An 11,753-nucleotide genomic window follows, 5' to 3' on the forward strand; every position below is an offset into this window, starting at 1 on the left:
TGCACACTGCACACTGCACGCTCCACTACATCAAGTATATACCGACCTCCACAGCTACCATAGCTAATGTCAATGGGATCTATACACTATTCTACAAATGAGTTAACTGTAATAGGCTTTACATCGCTGCCATGAAATTAGGCACAAAGATTAATCAATGAAATCAAGAACCTATAACTTAAAATTTCATTTTGAAATATAAACTTTAATTTTTACCCAATTGTAAATGTATTTTCAGATGTAAAAAGTGTGTCTTTGTTTCATGGAAACAGAAATTAATTTAGAGCCATCCAGGCCAAATATATGGTCACACCTTAATGTAATGAAAGAATAGGTTTTGGGATTGAATGATACGATCCGAAACAACACAAGGTTAGACTGTGAATTGAAAAGAAAGCTATCATATATATAAATTTTATCAAGGGCGGGTAACATGCTCGGTCTCCATGAACAAAACATTAATAGATGAGTTAGTCATAACATATTTGGGAACACCTGTCATCAGTGTGACGAGGCTTATCTTTGAGTCTACCCAACGTCCCTGGTCATAAAGTAGGACAGAAAGGTAAACATTAATTGCCATTTCATTTGTCATTTTGACATGCCAATATACTTTCAAATCTCGTGTCCTTCTGTCGTTGAAATGAAAACGAATTTACAACCGACAACAACACAACAAATCTGACGAGGCTTATGCTGCAGGATGAATGCAAACCGTTTGATAATCATCCATTTAAAATATGTATAATGTTACAGTTTACATTTAATGTATTGTAAACCCCAGCCAAAAGAAAGCAAAAGCCAGTGTTTTCGGAAAATAATAACAGTGATAATAGCAATAACCTGTCAAGGACACATGGTGACAGGGTAACGTTCCCGCCTCTATAAAACCCAAACTTTGATAGTTCATTTTGTATGTTTTTGCCATGCATCACAAGGCGAACCCTGCATACATTGCATACATTAATTTGTTATATTATTAAATGTTATATTATATTCAGATCCCACCTTCTGCGTTACAGTTAGATGTTACATGATAACAGTTACTACTTCCCCGTATCATCCCACCATGTTTGGATCCTGGACCGGTTTCAACATATTGAGGGTTGTCTTCCTTCATTTATCAGTTTATCTTGGATGCATCTATCTCTCACTTCAGTAACAAATTCTGATCTGTTTAGCAGGAAGAATGTTTTGTGTTATCATGTGTGTTTGTGTTTTGTGTACATGATGTCCTATAAGAGATAACTTTCTACACACAGAAATATGTTTACAGAAAAATCTGAAACATTCTGTCGATCTGAGATTTCTAGTATATTCCAGCATGTAGTCTAAATATAATACAATTATAATGTACCACACCTCTCTTACTAACCATGTATACAGTGAAGTATTGTCACACAACGAATAGCCTCAAAACAAAATGGCTTCACTTCACGTCACTTCAAATGTTGCATGTATATGTTATGTAGATAGTTATGTGTTTTTCGGGAGCTACTGAAGGAGTATATTGTTGGGAAAGGTGTAGTTGGGGTAACACGGAATCCAGTGTTCCCTACTGAGGGCAATGACGAATAAATGGTGGCATTTTCACATTCAGTAAATATAATGGTAACGGAAAATTCATACAAAATCTTCTCGTCTCTCAGGAAAGGAAAATACGCTGCGCCACTGGAAATCAACATCTCCTTGGCCAGTATATTAACATGGGGAAAACGCACAGTGCTTTGAATATTTTATGATCGTATGTGTTAATGAAATATGGAAATATTACAAACTAACTGACCACGTTTCACAATCTTCAGTCGGCCATGGGTCACATTGATAACGAAAGTACGAGACCAGTATCTTGTATGTGTCAGCAGATAAAGATAAGCTAATCGATTTCAGTGCGAACTCATCAACGTAATATTTTGTCTACAAAATATATAGTTATGCCGAGGTGTTTTATTTTGTAGGTTTTGTTGCTACCTCGTTTTCGAGTTACTATCAGAGGTCAGCTTGGCCTTGGGGTCAGTTCCCTGGTGGGGGCTATATAAGCCTTGCCTCGGTCTGGCGCTCTCACTTTTCAAAATTTTATGATCGTATGTGTTAATGAAATATGGAAATATTACAAACTAACTGACCACGTTTCACAATCTTCGGTCGGCCATGGGTCACATTGATAACGAAAGTACGAGACCAGTATCTTGTATGTGTCAGCAGATAAAGATAAGCTAATCGATTTCAGTGCGAACTCATCAACACCAACGTTTATCGAAATCTTTATATAATCTTGCCAAGATAGAGTAACTCAACTGAGCAGTAGGCTCAGTCGTCAGTCGAATTAGGCAATAGGATTAAGATAATAACAACTGAAGTTCACAACAACCTTATCGTCAGTTTTATCAGTAAATGTGATTAGCAATGGTAATTGGAATAGGTATAATACAGGGATGGCACACAGTCACAAATGATCCTGCGATTGCTGTGTATTAAACTCCTCGTTTGTTTTACTCAGGTAAGAAACTTTACTTTCTTCTACTTTGACAAATCGTTTCCATTGCTATTCTGGATTAACTGTTATATATTGTTGATACTTTACCTATGTGCTCCGACCCTTGGCACAACCGTTAGGTCTATGTGAAACGTGGCGTCGTTAAATGCATTGCCCAACTACTCTGTAGTGCAGTTTAGAATTGTTTATGTGATAGTGTTTAACTTTACATTGTTTTGTGGCTTTTGTAGAGTGTGTAAAGTGTGCCGTACATTGCGTTATCAGCACTATGCTGTCTGTGCTACATGAACGCCTATTAGGTTGTATGTGCCATATTTTATCTATTTTATTACGTTTAGAATACTGTTACGGTTAAGAATTTACCGTGACAAACACTGTAAGAAATCCCCTGTGAACCAGCAAAACAGAACAAAGACAAGTTTAAAATATTCAGATATTGAATATATTAGCAAAGAGAGAGCAATTTATACAAAGTCACAAGTCAATATCACATTACTGATTTCACATACAATACAAATGAGACAAATTCTAAGGCAATGGGTCACAAAATATAATATAGTGAACTCACCCAAGACTTAGTGCGACAGAGAAAGAGCTACGTAGAATGTAACACAGCGAGAGGTCTGACGGCGGCTAGGAAGATCGAACGTTGGCAGCGATTGGTGATACTACTCCAGTGAATGAACGTAAAAGTCCCTCCGAGTATAACTTTTGTACTATTTTGTTGACAATGAAAACTCATTGACTGTGAATTGTACCATCTTTTGGCAAATTAAACAGAGGAAAATTCCTGCTTATTAAGTTGAAAGACAAATGATAATTTGACAACACTGTTTCCTTGCTGAAAGTAAACAATGAAAAAGTATGGGTGAGGCAACATCAATGGCCAACTCTGACAAATTAACAATCGGGAAAGGTCATTTGTTACCATCTCAAACGTTTAGCATCAGTATTTTGTGTATCCACCACGTGATCAGATGACAGCTTGCACTCTTCTCCTCATACTGCTGGTAAACCTCCTGATGCGATCACGTGGCAGTCGATGCCATTCATCATGTAAAGCAGCTTCCAGATGTGCAGGATTCTGTACAGGACGTTGCCTCAACCTCACACGACGTCAAAGAAAGTCCCAGACTTGCTCTAAAGGATTAAAATCCGGGCTCATAGCTGGCCATGGTAATGTGGTGATATCCTCATTCTGAAGATATGCCGTCACTGCACGTGAACCACGTGGTCTGGCATTGTCATCCATGAATAATGGGCGTGTAGCCAACGGATGATTATCAAAATGAGGTACAACAACTTGACGGAGAATATCCTGGATGTACTGTTGACCACTGAGATTTCCATGGACAGTCACCATTTGCAATTTACAGTCATGGGAGAGGCAACCCCAGACCATAACTGATCCTCCACCATAAGGAACAGTAGGATGAACATTTCTGGGCACGTAAGCTGTGTTTCTATGCCTCCAGACTCTCATGCGACCATCTGTGACGTGGAGGAGGAACCTGCTCTCGTCTGACCAGTGAACCCTCCTCCATGACCTCACGTTCCACTGCTGACGAGCCATACACCACTGCAGGTGATGTCGTTTATGACGATCAGATAGAGTAGGACGTTTGATTACTCTTCTGGACCTCATACAAAGTGCTCTAAGGCGTCATCTGACTGTTCTGGTGGATAGAGGTGTGTGTTGTAAACATAGGTGTTTCAAAACCCTACTTGTTGCAAAGAGTTCTCGCCTTACCAGACGTGCCAGATTGCGGTCATTTTGAGGTGTTGTCTTTCTGGGTTGTCCAGACCTTGGGCGATCTTTTACATGCCCAGTAGCTTGATGTTTTCGAACAAGCCGACTGATTACTGAGTGACAATAGCCCAGTTGTCGTCCAATGGCTTTGAAGGACATGCCTGTTGCGTGCATGCCTGTTGCGTGCATGCCAACAATCTGCCACCTCAGGGTTTCAGAAAGTCTTCTCCTTGCCATTTTGATTTTTATCACATTGAGGAAGTAACAGAGTTCTTTTCTTGTACACAGAAAGTGTATCAGACTTGAATGATCATGTAGAAATGATCCTGTGACTGCTGTGCATTAACGTCCTAGTTTATTTCACTCAGGTGTTGTGGGTAGGTATAGTCATACCTTGTCAAGCGAGCTAATTAACGCGATTTGATAAATGCATGGAGTGCGTCATGAAACTGACAATCAGAACAGAACATTTTATTCTCGAAAAAGACCCACCTACGGTGGTACATGAGAAAACATTGTGGATGGAAATGTATCTTCAATCAGAAAAAAGACCACGTGTCAATACTGATACCTCTCGAAGTTGAAATGGGGTAGCGTGTTAAAAAGTTGTGAATGCAAACGGTTGTCACACCCGATATTGGCTTCGATTTCTTTCAGTGACGTCATCGGTGAATAGGAAGTGACTAACAACACCAAATGTCGTGTACGTGTATTGTCAAAATATTCTGTTATGTTTTCATTGTGTCCTAGTTTGTTACAATCATCGAGTCATCCATTACACCAGTTACTTTGCCATCTGCACATGAGGTTTGGTTTGCCTTTCAGTGTATAAGGGCCATGATGTCAAGAGACGAAACGGGCATTGTTCATACAGATTCATACCTTGATAGTCCTGGGACTTGCTGTTCCTATACTCGTTAACACCAATACACACGCCAGTAACTGCCGTTCTCCTGTGCCATAGTTCCCCACATTATCATGGAGGTGAAGCACAGACACCAAACTAAGGGTCAACAAGACATAGAATACTGACATGCCTTTGTACTTTGAGCCAGTTTGAAACTGTCCGTGTTATACCAATTCCGAAACCAAAACATCAATTTGTAAAGAAATGTAATTCATTTACACTTGATTGCACGGGACTGTTGATGTCGCTTCATGTTATCAATAGTTTGGGAAAGGGAAACAGAAAATATATAACAGGCTAAGTTTTCCCTCCTACTGATGCTAAGAATGTATTACATATTCTCCAACATAAGAAAAGCATAGGTGATAGTGATGTGTGACATTTAGTGCTTAACGGATCCGGAGATTACAATGTAGGCTTGTGTAAATGGAACGACAAAAGTGTGTCTACGGAAACTTTAACGTGCGATTGCCTTCGAGTGAGTGAGTGAGTTTGGTTTTACGCCACACGCAGTAATATTACAGCTACATGGCGGCGGTATGTAAATAGTCTAGTCTGGACCAGACAATCCAATGATCAACAACATGAGCACCGATCTGCGCAATTGGGAACCGATGATATGTGTAAACCAGCTAGTCTGATCACTCGATCCTCTTAGTCGCCTCTTACGACAAGCGTAATCGTCTTTTATGGCAAGAATGGGTTTCAACGCCGGACCTTCACGGGTCGCGTTTACCTTCGAAAGGAAATGTCATGAAGCAAAAGTAATTCGCAATATGCACGTGAGGTTTTCATTATTTGTGAGAAGGGACATCGTCTATATAAGGTCGTGATTCGTTTTATTGGGTGGGGAGTCTGAATTTGTCATTGCGCGTCACCATAATGTATACTATCAGTCGTTAATTAGATGATATAAGGAAACCAGTTCTACATAAGATCGGCCACACCTCGGATTACCACTGCAGCACAGGATAGTTACATCAGGTGAGATCCTGACTTCCAACATCAGTGTTTGGCGGAGAAGGAAGCTTTGGGAAGCAATCAACATCAGAAGATTAGAACCTCAGATCAATAGAGATCAAGGCGTGTACCTACCCTCTGCCTGGTGTGTCAACAAGGACTTATAGACTCAATCTATCAGCTGTGTAAACAACTATGTACTGTTAAAACTTTCCTCCTTTCATCTCTCCTCTGTGATTGTACATACCTAATTACATTTATGTGCTTGTATATACATCTTACCTCTCTGGCTTCATGTATACCTGTATATATTCTGCAATGTTACCTATGCTCATTATCCACCTGACGAAGGGGCATAAGATGTCTGCGTCGGCTAGAGTGCAGTTTACCGGGTGCGCTAGCCGGGGACTGCTGAGCGCTTGCTAATGAGCGCGCTGCTGTATCCTTAGCTGCTGGGCACACCGCTTCTAGATCCTTAGCCCTTGGGCAACCTCCTTTGGGATCCTTAACCCTTGGGCACCCCCTTCTAGATTCTTAGGGTTAGTGAGTAAAGGTTAGGGTTGGCTTACGTTCATCTAGTCACAAAATGCAAGATGACTAGATGAACTGGTGCGAGTATATCCATCCCGCGGGAGTAGTGCACTTTACCGGGCGCATTTTTTCCGATTTTTTCGGATGGATATACTCGCACCAAACGTAAGCCAACCCTAACCTTTGTTAATAGATGCGAGAAACTCGGAGTACCTCGGCAGTGTCAGGTAAGACCAAGGTTTTCTGTTGTCAAATAACGTTTAAAGAATTATTACATTAAATATTAAGGACAGAAATCCGGATAGATTATAAAGTTTATTTTGCGAATGTCTATTTTCGCTCGTATTATTTTAAAATTTTATGGTAAAATCTATGTAAAATGGGCCTGAAAAATAAATTTGTTTATATTCCATTCCAATAGATCTACATAGTATAGAATTTACCACGCCAGAATTTGAAACTAAATTTCTCAGTACTATATTCACAAGTATTTATCTCAAGCTTAAAGGGGCAGACTTTTGATTTTAGTGCTCGTGTTAATAGTTTGCAAATTTTAACTTTGCAACTCGGTTAACACTTGAACAAAAGAGGGGGGTGGGGATGAATTACGATCTGAATCACAAAGATCCTCCATATGTAATGGTAATTTTCACTCAGGGGTTTACTGGGTATTGCAAGATATATTTCACCAATGCAGATATATTTTAAAGAATGACAAAAATATGGGCTTTTACAACGCTACATTTCAGTGTACATTATTCAACTCAATCCTGGATCATTAATGAAATGAAATTGTTCACCCTCCAATTCACTCAGAGAGGTCAGATGTATGTCTCAACTATTTGCGGCAAACACTAAATTCATTTAAGAAACAGTTAGCTCTGCGTAGGATAAGATTGAAATTTTATGTACTCTTTCAGTAATTTCATACATATGTGTTGAACATAATTATATATCTGCTATATTTAACGCATTTGATATAACCTTTTAGGGTGCTGTGAGACAAATCTTGACACGACTGCTCCTGGATGATCACCCTTGCCTATCGAAGGTACGTGTTTATGTTGCTAGGTAACTCAGACATAACTTCATTTTGAATATTTCATTAATCCACTTCCCTACGTATATTTTCTCAAAATGAAAAATACTAAAGTAACATTTGCAAATGGATTTGAATAGCCGGTAAACTAAATCAGCTTAACTTTACACCTGTATGAAACTGCAACCAAACTGACCCCTTGATTTTACAATGCTTAATTACTGCAAGGCTATGTCATGTGATATAACTAAACTTCTTTTATCATGATCTTTATGTCAGTTGTTCACTTACCGGTTGCATAACTTTGGCAAACAGGATGTACACAGAATGGCACGAAATAACGTAAAGGATGGTTAGCCTGTTTGGATGTTATTTTAAATCATTTAACCAAAAAATGGTAAACTTTCAGAACAATATATGTATTCAAAGTGATAAATCTGTAGTTTGCTTGGGTGTATAATTTTCACTGACGATCTTTAGCTTTAATTAGACATTGTGTTGAATGAATGAATGAAAAAGTGCAAGGAAAATGATATTTGTTTTTATTTCAGTACAGCTGATGACGAGGACTCTATGAATATAGTATAGTCAAAGAAACAAGTGACTACATCACCAAGGATGGTCAGTAGGATCAAGGTAATTTTTACTCAACTGCCAGTCATTATGAATAGTTAATGATTTAATTAATAGTGTAAAGACAGGCAGATTTATGGGTGTTAACTTCAGTAACCAAGTCAGCATGGATTATGTGAATACCTTTCCCTAACAAATGCACTAAAATATGTGAAACATGCTGTATAGTACTTTAAACATTTATTTGAAACATTTATTTACAGAGGCGTTTTGTAGAATGTGACGGAACAGCCGTGACGATCTGAAGAGACAAGAAACCGGAGAGAAAGCGTCCCACAGAACAGCAGCAAACAAAACAAAAAAACCCCAAAAAAACCCCCAAAAATGAAATCCGTAAGAATATCTATTCGAATAATAACATGTAACAATTCTTTTCATCACATGCATGTCTGATGACAGATACTAAGTTTCAGAAATATACATTTGAACGGGTTTTTTTTGCTTTTTACATTCTTAAGATATGTAACACATGATTCAGATCATTATTTCATAAATCATAACATAAGAATCAAGTCAGTTAATGATGATATATAAACATGTTACCACACTTCAGTGACTACATGTCACTGCAGAGCAACAGATTGTGTGTCCATAAGAAAATAGGACATGTCATTAAGTGTGAACTGCTTAACTTGTGTTGATGTGATAATTCAAAAAGGCTTTTTTTCTCTAAACTTCCTTTTTAATAATTTGCAATCCTTCTTGGCATTATGGTACATCTATTGACTGATTTTTGTTCAATGTACATTTTCCAGAAAATTGCACTGCGCATGAAAGCTTGGAAACTATTGTTCGGCCAGATCGACGAAAGGAAAGGGTTTCAACTATGCTCACCTTGGAAATGATGGATGACAGTCAAGGGGTGCAAGTGTTAGCTATAGCATGTTTTTAAAAATATTTTTGTCATAAGTTATAAATGTTGATCTGTTATTTTAGTGCTATATCTTTTTATTAGATATATGTTTGATCTATATTTGTCCGAAAATAAAACAGTGAATCTTATTGTATCTTTTATTTTTCTTTATGCATACGTTATGATTGTACACAAACTCATTATATTGTCTTTGCCAGCCAGGAGTAACAAGAATGTTATAAGCAATGACACACATTGAATGACTCCTCTGAACTCGAGTAAATGAAATGATGTGGAAAGTATTCTGGGAACAGAAACTCTGCGGAAACTATGTAGGTCAGTTTGTAACTGAAACTCTGCGGAAACCTGATGGAATCTTGGTAACTGATGTCACATACTAGAGTAAAAACCAAACCCCAGATTTAAACGTTAATGCAATTTATTAACTAAATCTATCTTATTTACAATAAACCATTTAGGTTCGCCTTCACACCTGCATTCTCACCTCATCAAATACCCTCGTACTCTTTCCCTGCACACTCACGCACGTCCATCACACTTTACTCTCCAAAGTAGTATAGGGAATGGGGTTTTTAAAACACTTTCAAGAAAAGTCTCTACAAAGCCTTATTTACTAAATAAGGCTTTGGTTGGGTCCTTAGCTCTTGCTACTATTACCCCTACTACTTAACGTGTGTTGGAGGTAACACTGTGCCGTACGGTACGATCAATAATTCTTCTCTTACCCGGCCTATGTCACGTTTATATCGATGAAACAGTTTAACGTGAACCGCCTATGATCTCTTTGGTGTTCGTAATAAAGGCTTGCTGGGCTTTTTGTATCCCTTGTTCTATGTACTTTTTTTTCTCGTCTTCGCTGATAGCAGACTTACGAGATTTGGACCGAATATCTTGTTTCATTCCGTTATATTTTGTGAGTTCAGAGAGGATTGAACGAAACTCCTCTTCTGAGATCTTACTATCAGAGAGTGCCGTGGAAATACGCCCACTTACTGTGTTGAGCTTTGCTTCGGCCAGAACCCTGATCTCGTCGTGTTTCAATGCCTTACGATGCAGTCTGCGTGATATCAACTTAAGTGCCAACCCTAACACCCCTGCCACCCCAGCTGTTATTTCAATACCTAGCACTATAGGTGTAGCCACGATGGTAGCTAACAATCCAACACCTGCCGCCCCTAGTCCCATGCTGGTTGTCATAAGGGTAGTGTCAGCCCCGTCCAAGATATTGAAAGCTCTATGGTACTTTTTATATAGTGCTTTCCGCGTGTCACGGTCTTGTTCTAGTTGGCGTTTCACGTCACATAACTGCCTCAAGCGGAACCCATCTACGGTTTCCAGCGTCTTCGCTACTTCATCTACGCCTGGGTACAGACCCATCCTATAATATATATTTTGAAAGATATTTTAATTGGGTTTCAGTTAATAGTCTATCAATGTATTTGAAGTCTACAAGTTCTAGACCATCAGTTATGGTAATAGGTGAGAGTCTAATAGACTTTTCTGTTGTAATAAAAACCCCACTGAGGCTTATTAAGCGGTTTATAGGACCCGTGGGGGTGGGGGTATCCCGTTGTATAACAATACGACAATATTGGTCTAAGTGTTCGTTATTCCAGTGTATTGACACCCCGGGTAAAACTTGGTGTACTCTTGAGGCGTTTACCTTGTCTATATCCTTAAAGAAGACTTCTATGATGAGTGTGTAAGGGGAGGATAGTCTATCAAGAGACCACGTGTTCAAATAATTATTGCTAAATGTTAATTTATTGTTTGGTCCAGCACTTAACCTATTTATTTTGGCATACAAATGTAGCGGGGTTGCTACGGTACCCTCCGGAATGAAATCCCCGACCCAGATACCGTTGTTCCTAATCTTAGAGACAAACGTATCTTCGTTTAATGTGATATAAGGTGAGGTGAGTGTTAAGTTGATCAGCCATTTGGGCTCTTTTAAATCTGATAACGACACCCGTCTGTACACGTTGTCTTTCAAGTGCAGGATGTATAATTCATCTTCCTCACCAGGCTGATCGAATCCCTGCGTATCTCCTAGGTCGTTAAGCGTAGTGTTGGGACGATGACTGGTCATTATTATACTATTACGATATAATTTCCAACTGGTTTTCTGATAATAATTCAGGGGTGAACTTCATACCCATGAAGTGTATGTTGTCAGGCAGGAAGATCTTGGTTAGTGATATCTTGTTTTCCACGATCACGTTGACCCCCTGCAGACTGGTGTTGGAGTCGACACCCACCCGCACGTAAACGTTGCAAACTTGATACTGGTGTCGTTTCCCCCACCCGAGTTTGATTCCCTTCACGATCTCGATATCATTCCCCGATGGTTCCCCTAGGTAGACTTTGATGATCAGTGTTGCGTTTGCCGGTAGACTCTCTAGTATACTGACCACGCCTTCGAATTCAGACACCAACTGTAATGTCACGTTTTGTATGGCTGGTTTACTCGATAGCATGTGGGCTGCCATAGTGTCGAGTGGGCTGACGACTACGCTACGTCTCTGAGTTGGGACGTAAGCCACGAGCAGGGTTCCATTGTTT

General features: G+C 39.2%; 1 long non-coding RNA gene across 1 annotated transcript; it reads left to right on the plus strand.

Annotated features, from left to right (window-relative positions):
* Window positions 1-6,774: 6,774 nt before the first annotated feature.
* On the plus strand, window positions 6,775-9,154 carry LOC137282709 (uncharacterized). Its single transcript, XR_010956836.1, has 5 exons — window positions 6,775-6,872; window positions 7,637-7,696; window positions 8,236-8,320; window positions 8,521-8,650; window positions 9,073-9,154. It is a non-coding gene; the product is annotated as an uncharacterized lncRNA (long non-coding RNA).
* The last annotated feature ends 2,599 nt before the right edge of the window (window positions 9,155-11,753 follow it).

The sequence above is a fragment of the Haliotis asinina genome, chromosome 4 (assembly GCF_037392515.1).
Source record: "Haliotis asinina isolate JCU_RB_2024 chromosome 4, JCU_Hal_asi_v2, whole genome shotgun sequence".
Taxonomy (NCBI): domain Eukaryota; kingdom Metazoa; phylum Mollusca; class Gastropoda; order Lepetellida; family Haliotidae; genus Haliotis; species Haliotis asinina.